Source organism: Abramis brama (assembly GCF_963993115.1).
Source record: "Abramis brama genome assembly, chromosome: 5".
NCBI classification, from domain to species: domain Eukaryota; kingdom Metazoa; phylum Chordata; class Actinopteri; order Cypriniformes; family Leuciscidae; genus Abramis; species Abramis brama.
Genome location: NC_139967.1, coordinates 9417767 through 9428808, shown reverse-complemented (window position 1 = coordinate 9428808; position 11042 = coordinate 9417767).

Sequence of the window (11042 nt, the reverse complement as noted above, 5' to 3'; positions counted from 1 at the left end):
CATAGCTCCAGCAGCAGGATAGCAGATCTAGTCCACCAAGACCAATATGTACATTCAATATACATTAATACAATGTTTTAGAAAATATCCCAAAAATTCTCATGACTGAAGAGTGGTTTATCCGTCATATACACGCCAGGTAACTTGATGAGGAACAAAATGTAAGCAATTATTCAATGATAATCTTCCCTCCAAAAAGCTGTTAACTTGAGAAATGTGGCATGTGGATTAAGTCAGTGAGTTGACCTTGAGAACTGAATCAGTGAACAAATCATTCTTTTGAGCTGGTTCTTTTGGATTAACCATTAGACTTGGTTCACAAATCTCCATCATGTATCATCATCAGTTTAATTCACTGACTTAATGATCCTGTCACAAAGGTTCTCGAATTAATACCAGTCATTGTTTGTAAAGCAACATATGGTAAATAGTGAATTTACATTTTTAGGTGAACTATTCATTTAATTAACCTGTCGCATAACAGATTGCAAGATAAGTGAAAAGGTCCTTGTATAAACTGGAGTAAGTGCAAAAACACACATCCACTAGGCATTTGCTTTTATTATTAATCATGCAATAAAACCATTCGCCCTTCAAAGCAGAAATAAATAAGCAGTAAGCATGTGCAAAGAGCTGTGGAAAACAAATTACTACCTAAATTCATGGTGCTGGAACTTCACAGCAAAGGGCACCACGCTTATCTATGCAATGTGCATCTTAATTAGCAGTTCTGTCATTGTGAGTATCTTTGCACAGTGGAAACTGATTAGGTCCTATATGAAGCAAAATATTCTTGGCGGTATCTGTACAGCAACTTTATTTATTTTATTTACATATTACATTTATTTTAAAATGATAGGTGTGGTATTAAACCAGTGTGTTCCATCCAAATATCTGCTTTTTCATTGCACATTCTTAACCCAGTTATGCTTAAGCTGACAATGCATGCAGTCATTTCAATGCGTTAACCTGTTTTCCTTTATCGGAGTAAGGTCATAAACAGCTTAAGCATTAACCGATTGACTTTTGTCCCTACCCTGGTTTCGTTCAGCATGCAAACACAATTATTTTAATAATTAGGACTGTCAAATCGATAAATTATGATTAATCACATCTAATTATGTGGTGAATAAGATATTTTATATAAAAGATGTTTACATATGTGACCCTGGACCACAAAACCAGTCATAAGTCGAACGGGTATATTTGTGGCAATAGCCAATTGTATGGGTCAAAATTGTATGGGTCAAAATTACACCAATTGTATGGGTCAAAATTATCCATTTTTCTTTTATGCCAAAAATCATTAGGATATTAAGTAAAGATTATGTTCCATGAAGATATTTTGTAAATTTCCTAGCGTAAATACATATTGTAAAAAAATCTATATTTAGATTGTATGTCTGACAAAATATTGTCGTATCCTAACAAATCCATCCATTTTATTTAATCAGCTTTTAGATATATAAATCTCAATTTCAAAAAATTGACCCTTATCATTGGTTTTGTAGGCTAGTACAGGGTCACATATAGTCCACAAGGTTTAAAACTTTTTGAACTTACTTTTTGAAACACACATATATTATATAAACACAAATTTTAATGTTAGACGCGATTAATCACGATTAATAATTTTGAAAGCACTAATTTTAATGTTCCTTGAGGTTCACTTAATGTTAATAAAGTTTTTTGCACACAATATTTATATTTATATGTGTGTGTGTGTGTGTGTGTGTGTGTGTGTGTGTGTCTGACTGACCCTCTGTCTGAAATGAGCAGTTTTTAAGGGGTGGCTCCTTTAAGCCTTGTCAGTAAATGAAACCTCTTTTATATCAAAAAGATAAAGGCAAATGATTTCTCATGTCATGACCCCTTGAAGCAGAAGTGGTACAGTGAAAATACTGCTTATTTAGCATCTAATTTCACATAACAAATGGAATATTCAGAGTCAGATAGACGAATGATTAGGTTTTGATGTCAATACTGGGGAATAGCCTGATTTTTTTAATGAAGTCTTTTGGGTTAACGGGTTAATTCAATAAGCTGATTTGTTGGAGTTATCAGTATATCAGTGTGTATGTGAACAATGAACATGCTCAAAAGAGACATCAGCAATGTTATTCTAGATCTCATAAAATATTAGAAGTCTATGAAAAATGCTTTATCTTTACAGACAGTCCCTATAATTTGATTTACAGGATGATGTATGATGAATGACATCTTAGAGTTTCCAGAAGGAATAAGACCACAACAGACTCCTCTTTTCTCCAGAGGTCATTTTGGAGAAGGACACCGACAACAGAGCCGGCAAAGATAAAAATCAATCAATACTGCAGTATGAAATTATATTCCCCTCCCAGTATAATCCTCCAGGAAACAACAACTCAACCAGGACTGCCACTAGATGATAAAATGCACCATTCTGTCAATTAATATTAACCTAAAATCTCAGTGTGGCTTTACTTTCAGGGTTTAGGTAGATAATTCTGTGTGAATGATGTTGTCACATGTGTGAAATGAAATTTCCACATAATTCTTATACTGTATATATGAGATTGTATGGTCTTATAGAATAATTAAATATCTTCACATTAATGTAAATTAATGTAATATATTAAAATTTAAAATAAGTATCAGTACAAATGTAAGCTTGTGATTCTGAAATTCAGTTCACATGCTCAATGACAAATTTGCTTATATTTGATAGTATTTTTTCATCATATTATAAATACATAATTAAGATTTTGAATAAATTACTGAATGTATTTAAATACTTTTTTTCCATAAAGGTTGTTTATTGGCATTGATGGTTTCATGAAGAACCTTTAACATCCACAGAACCTTTCCATTTATTGTGGAAAAGGGTTTTAAAAATATTTTACACACTTAGAAAAAATGGTTCTTTTATCACTTAAAGGTTCTTTGAGGAACCAAAAGTTGCATAAAGAAAATCAAAGCTTTTAAAAAAAGCACAAGAACCTGAAAGAAACTATTCAATAGTTCACCTTTATGACTGAAAGGAAAAGCAAGTCATCAAACGCTGCATAAACACACCAGCACCCTTCCTCTGCAATGTTTTCCTTAATACGCAAAGCCACTTTTGTATCAGCGTGGCATGAACAAACAAAGCGATTTATTTTCCTCCACTATCATATTTCCTCTCAAGCAGACAGCAGTGCTCAGTCTTCTTAATGGTTTTGGTATTTGAGTTTATCTGGCTCTGTTCTGGAGTTATGGCAGAAATGTGTTTCTGGCCTGCTGATTCATATAGATCATGATTGTTGCAGTCATAACATCAGAGGCCAAAGCGCCGCCTTTCGATTCCATCGGTTGGTCACGCTTTATAAGCCCTGATTACTCCGTAGCGATCAAATGAATCTGTGTGCACTGAGAACTGTTGCAGGAAACAATGAATCCACTTTGCAGCAAACGCTGGTGATGATGTGTTGATGGGAAATCTGTGAGAAATTGCTTACTGAGTGGTTGCTTTGGAAAGTATGAAATACAACCGTACATCCCCACAAATTCCCCTCTATTTGTGCACGTTTCCTGTTGCTTGTCCTTTAGAAAGTCATAGTGATTCAATAACTTGAGGATGGTGTTTCACTCTATCTGTATTTTAGCTGTGGATATTTAAAATGAATAAAAAACCTTCCCTAGACTGTTCTGAAGAACTCCATTTCTCACTTCAAATTCAGAATGATAATTAATCAAAAAACTTCATTCATAGTCAAACCTTAATGGCTAATGTCCACAAAATTTGTCCATCAAAAATATATTTTAAGGAGAAACAGTAGTAAAGACCTTAAGAGATCATAGCTAAAATATTCAAGAATTAAATATTAAATTAAATACACACACTATAGTATAAATGCATTATATTTCTACTTAATCTGTTTATTGATGTCATCATTATTTAATATAATAATATAGTAAATATTTATATAATAAATCTGTCAAAAAAGTAAAAGCTTTTGAAAAGATTTTTTTTGAAAAATCTTCAGATGCCACTTTCTCAAAAACAAGTTTTTATGGCAGTTATGATTTATATGATAACATCTTGACAACAATTTGGATAATAATAATAATAAAATTGATTATGATGATTATTATTATTATTTTTTAGTGCACAAAATTGATGACATAAAAATCTAAATGGGTTTCAGAGCTGAAACAACTCATGAGCAGGTCGCATCCATCAAACGAGACTGGCAGAAAATCAAACATTTAGAAGAACAATGACCAAGGCACGAGGCTGTCGGGGAAAATGGGCAGGGTGTGAAAACGAAAGACAAATTCAGCTCTCCACTTGATCGCATTTTAGCGAAACCCCCCCCCCCCACTCTCCGCCATAGGTGTTGCATGTAACCTTCAGTCTGTTGGGACAGAGCTGCTTTGTGCTAAAGTTCCTGCAGCGTTTCTCTCTGATGCTCATGTTTTTTTGTTTTTTTTATCTGTCTCAGACATATGTCCCTCGTCACTCTGTGTTCTTATCAGTCTTCTCTCAGAGTGAAGCCTTGACCACCCCGAGGGAGGAGATGATCTTTCCACCAAATTCACTCTCTCCTCTATAGGCCCTTGTGATCCGGAGAGCTGTCACTCATCTTAACCCAGGTGACCCTTGAAGGGAAGAGGTTGGGATGCTGGATTACGGTGGTGTGTGTGTGTGTGTGTGTGTGTGTGTGTGTGTGTGTGTGTGTGTGTGTGTGTGTGTGTGTGTGTGTGTGTGTGTGTGTGTGTGTGTGTGTGTGTGTGTGTGTGTGTGTGTGTGTGTGTGTGTGTGTGTGTGTGTGTGTGTGTTGTTAGCTGTAAAAGTATACCACCGTTGTGGGCTCGTGTCTTGCTGTGACAGCTGTCTGTAAAAGATACTATTTGCTCATGCAGATTTGCCAGTCATACTGCAATAAAAATTCAAACTGCCATCCAGATGAACCCTGTCAATTTATATGGCAATCCACTTAAATTAAACACTCTAGATTTAAAAAAAAAAAAAAATGTATTAAAAGTTTTTATTCTTGAAGAAGCATATAGTACATTTGAAATGTAATATACATAGAGTAGGCTAGTAGGCTAATAAAAGCTTCTTTTTTTGGGAGATGGTTACCTAAAGTAGGTCAACGTGTTGAGATCAAATGAACACTTTTTACTCACAGAATAAATTAATATGACTGACTGTGAAGAGTAACTGCTGGGATATCAGCCAGCACAACAAAAACAAAAACTGAGTGTACCTTTATTTATTCTAATTAGAAAATATATATTATAAATAAAAAATATTTAATTATATATTATAATTAGAAAATATTCTAATTGGAAGCTAAATGTAGTTCAATCACCTGAAATAAAAACCAAAATTAAAGTTTTTATTGAGCCAAAAACAAACCTTTGTTGAACCTTTTTTCTAAAGTCAACATGAAGCTGTGTTTGCAACCCATTTTACTTAGCCTAAATAATCTGTATTTCTGAGTGAAACAGAATTGAATTCACATGCAACTGATCTTATTTCCGTCATTTATGAGACAACGCTTCTACACCATTGACTGAATTTTTACCGGCAATCCATGTTTGTACTGTTATACGGTAGGGGGCGCTATTACAATCTTCTGAAAGAGTACTGAATTTCCAGATCAAAACACCAGCGAAGAAGCAACAGAAACAATCCACAAATGCATTGTTGTTGTAGTCTTTGACAAAAACACGATTTTCTCAGTTTTTTGTTCAAAATGTAGCTTTTTTTATGAAACTTAAATAAATAAAAAATACATGAAGCTAGAGGCTGTTCTTTTTTTCTGTTGCTGTACTGTATGTTAAGATATTCATGTCAAAAAAATATTCTGGGGTCCATGAAAGTTTTGTGGAAATGATCAAAAATGCTGGCGGTGACTGGCAACCTAACACTGGAAGGGAAAGAGTAAAGTTCCACAAAGAACATTTTATTAGTTCTTTAGAAAACCATCCACGTATTGGCGCTTTTAATGATCTTAAAAACCAATACACTAAGGAATGTAATGTAAGTTCTTTTTAATCTCCAAAATACTATATTGTCAAGACCGATATAGTGGTTCTATTTAAGAAGCACGATCATTAGTGAACAGGTGATCAGTAAGCCATCAAAATAAAGTGCTGTTATGCCCTTTGCACATACAGGTGTACAGAAGAAGCAGGAGGTGAAACCCCAGATTGGTTACCTTCTGTTGAAATTATAAACTTAAACAGATTAATTAGTGAACCATGTATAAATACATTTGTGCCATTCTCGGTTAATTTGCCCCGAAAATAATCTGCAGATTCTTTAATGGGGGAAATTACCCAGAGAGCCGCAGTACTACCCATTTAAAACAACGCTTCATCTACTTTCAATTACATATAAAGCGCAGAGGAATACTGAGAAGATCCAGCTGTTGTGCTATTACTGCCGATATGGTCTGAAATGGCCCGTTTCTTGTACATGCACTTCAAGGACACCTGACGTACAAGTTTTCAGTTCCATGCATATTTTAATTCATTACAAGGCAATATGAAACATATGCACATGAATGGAAACACTAATTCATAATAGGATGAATAGCTAGCTTACGCAGGTGTACGTTTTTTACATAATGCTATAGCATTATTTTTGATCAAGGTAAAGTCTACACGCTGACATGTTTACCTGTTGTAAGCTTATAAACGTTAAGTGCATGAAATAGATGCTGAAAATGCATCAATGTGCCATGTTTCAGTCAATGATTTGTTTAGTCAAAAACAAATATTTGATTGGCCAAATATTTGAAGACCAAATTCTTGATGAACAACACTGATGAAAACCTTGTTAAAGGGGTGGTTGATTATGATTTCACTTTTCTAACTTTAGTTCATGTGTAATGTTGCTATTTGAGCATAAACAATATCTGCAAAGTTACACTGCTCAAAAGTTCAAAGCAAAGGAAGATATTTGCTTTTTTTTAAATAGCTTTTTAAGGACTACAGCAAACGGCTGGTAGGGACTACACCACTTTCCTCCCCGGTTAGTGACATCACCAACCCTAGAATTTACATAAACCCCGCCCCCAGGAATGTGATTTATACATTATCATGACAGAATATGCTAATCATTGACTAAGATAGTTACAGTTTTTCTCAATTGTTTACACACATTTTCTGAAAGCATGCCTCATATTCTCAGAACTCTACACACAAATCAAAAAACACACACACAATGGGCAAAACCCCTCAATTCTCCTGCAAAATGAAACTTTACATTCAAAACAATGTTATTTCTTCTCAAAATGGTATTTTGTTTTCAAATGACACACACAAACCATCATATGAATAGACATTTATAAGAACCAGTTGAACACTGATGTGCTCAATGTAAAACACTATGATGAATGCAAAACACTTCTTCTCCATTCATCATAATGACTTAGGCCTTTTTTTGTTCATTGTTATACTTACTACAGACAGTACATACATACATAGGCGGAAATCGCGGGGGGGTCGGGGGGGTCAGGACCCCCCCCATCTGAGGGTTGTCCCCTCCTAAAAATATAATTAAAATATGTGTATTGTAAATAATATAATGATATATATTTAAAATAATTGTTTAAGTAGTAAAACAATAAAAATGCAAACGGGGCAACAAAAAAAAAAAGTTTTAACATTTTGAGTCCCCCTCCCTTGCCCCACAGTGCTTTGGTCCACTGCCTGCTCCCCTTTTACCTCATCACAAACATAGTGGGAGAGAACAAGGTTTTTCAGTTGTGAAACTCCAGTAAGTCAAGGCTATTTTATTCACTTTAAACCTCGGATGAAGTGATTATTTTTTCTTTAATAAAGATTATGCTGCGTCATTAATAAATCATGACAATTTTTAATTTTCATAACCAATGTACTTTTGTCACCGATGTAGTCCGCCTCGCTATGTTGGAGATTATAACCTTGTTTTATACAGTCTGTGCGTTTACCGCGATTGTTTAAAACCGTTCCCTCACACACACCCATAAAGTGTACGCATACACTATGTGTAACGTTAGTCTTGTAGAATAGATTAACTGTTAGACAAGTGCGGGTGCGCATTTAGATTTTCACGCTTTCACTGTGTGATTTAGTCAGTTTATATCATTTAATATAGTTAATCTAATATAATATCACACAAAGAGTGCAGTTTTTCTCCAGATATTAACATGATAATAAATGTGATTTAATAAATTGATAAATGAAAAGTTTACTTTTAGACACCATATTGCCTGTTTTAACTCTATTTCGCCAACGAAAATAGTTGAAAACTAAGCCGCACTGTATTTGCGTCTCTGAGAAACACACGAGGTATTTCCTTACTGAATCATGAATCAGCTTTTTGAACGAATCAGTTGAATCTCAATGACTCACTCATTAACAATGAATTGCTGCCACCTACTGGCGGTTTTAATTTCTTTCACATTTAAATGATCTTTTCATGGTTTAAATCATTTTATATATCAATATTCAACGTTTTATGTTTTAAACAAAACATTATTTATGTCTGTGTAAAAGCATCTAAATGCCATTTCAAATGCAGCTTCTGTGTTTCCTCTCCATTGCAAAGATTTTGTTGATACTTATTTAATTTGATTGGTAACAGCCCTATTGTGTCTTATTATCATAATTAAATTTAATTAAATGTATGAAATTGACACAAAAGATTATGCATGCATATAATTAGGTTTAAAAATACATTTATAAAGGTAAAAATGCCAATGAAGGTAAAAGTCTATTGAAACTTATTGGAAAAATTATTTCTGTCACTGCTGTGAACTGACCACCACACAGAATATAAGAAAATCAAAAACTTTAGGAGTCAGCTGTCCATGGCAGTCCTAAACATGCCAAGTTACCAGCACAATAACACACTCAGCAAAATATTGTCTAATTATCGTTATCGATAAAATCCATGAAAATATAGAGATCATTTTTTTGTCAATTTCGCACACCAATGAAGAATATTTTGGTCAATTTAGTCAGCTTTTTCAGTGAACCAGAGAGAAACTTTGAGAAGAAGGATAATGGCACGGTCTCCATGCTAGCTACACTAATAGTAGTAAGGCTTTCCTCTGTGAAAGTACAATTTTGCCTGTATTATTGGTGTCCCCTTCAAAAATTGCTGTTGAGGAAAGTTATGTTAATTGTCCCCCCCAACATTTAGATGAAATTTACGCCCCTGCATTCATAAGTGTGTTTTAAAATATTTGAGAATATTGTTTTTATACTCAGAACACACAAATACACGGTAACAAATATATTTTATTTTTCCCACAAAAACAATGTACACAGTGTACATCCCAACCAACACAAAGTTGTACATACAGTGGTCTACATACAAAACAACAGAAGAATTGACTCAGTTACAGTAAAATAAATAAATAAATCCAATGTTGGCATCCATTGCTCCATTGAAGGGCTGACCTGTTGCTCTTTTATGCTAAAGCTCTGATTGCTGATTGTAAAACTGTGTGACGGGTGTTTGCCCATGTGATGAGTCAGTGTGCATATTTGAATGGCAGTGTGTTCCTTGTGAAAACAAGAGATTTTCTGCATGAAAATTGTGCCAAAAGCAGAGAATTGTGTGTAGTGTTTTGAAAAAAGTGTGTTGTAGATCTGCAATTTGAGTGTAAAGCAGGAATTGTGCTTGTAGTTTAGCAGAACTGGTTCAGGGGGTTAGTGAATTAGTTACATGTTGTGGTCATTGTGTCTCAAGTACCAGTATTTATGTGTAAACAATTGAGAAAAACTGTAACTCCACATCAGCTGCATAAATTCTTCAACTAACCATTCAGAAATGTCCTGTTGCTTTCTACATGTTGTCACTTCTTCATGAGTCTCTCCATCATTGACAGATATAAAAGGCTAAAAGTTTAGAAATTTTCAATGCATGTCTGTGTGAGGTAAAAGAACACAAGCTCTTGAAGCTCCGCCCTCTGTGCCGGGAGCAGCAGCTCATTTGCATTTAAAGGGACAGACACAAAAACGGTGCGTTTTTGCTCACCCTCAAAAAGTGACAATTTTAACATGCTATATAAAAATATCTGTGGGGTATTTGGAGCTAAAACTTCACATACACACTCTGGGGACATCAGAGATTTATTTTACATCTTGTGAAAAGGGCATTATACCACCCCTTTAAGTTGCTGTTTTGAGTTAAAAACTGAAAACACATCTAAAGACTCACAGAATGATAGATACTATATTTAGCTAGACAGCTTGATAAATAGATTCACTATCAAATTCAAAAGAATAAGGTGTAATACCCTGGACCTCAATTTCTCACGACATTGTTCTTTGATTTTGAGGTCATCAAGCTGTAATTCTAGATGTCTGTGCCTGTTCTGATGTCTGTTACCTGTCTTGCTCAGCTTGTTGTAGTCTTTAACATTTCGAGTGGCTCCTCTACACCTCCCCTCCATCCCCTCTCCAATGCTGTACACCACTGCAGAGGAGCGTCGTATTGATCCCTCTACATCTGTTTGCTCTAAATGAAAAGCAGAGAATGGAGAGGGTTGATGAATGTGAAAATGAATGCAGGATGACAGATCGAGTGTCCTCCTCATGGACTCACTGTACAATGCCAAGCAGTTTGCTCTGCTCTCTCAAATGATGGCATTTGATTTAGTCTGGCAAGTCCTGCAAGTGTTGTCACACACAGACGGCAGTCTCTCGTTCTCACATCGTCTTGTTCTTTTTCTCTTTTCTCAGATGACCAATTTACCCTTGTTGCTTTCCTTTCTTTCCGTCTCTTTCTTTTTTCTGGGATGTGTGCGCACTCTATTCTTTCTCATTCCCTCTTTCTCATTTCTCTCATTTCTTGTCTCGCATTCTCGAGTCTATGTGCACTCGGCTGCCCTCTTTAAATGTTAAAGTGGCTCATTCTCTGAATGATCCAGGATGTTTTACAATGCACAAAAGGCTCTTGAAATTTGGAAATCAAAGAAAATCATTTGACCAACATTCAATATCAAGAAGATTGCAATAGTTCACCACCAAGATATTACATTTAACAATGCAATGTTATGATGTCAATAGCCGCT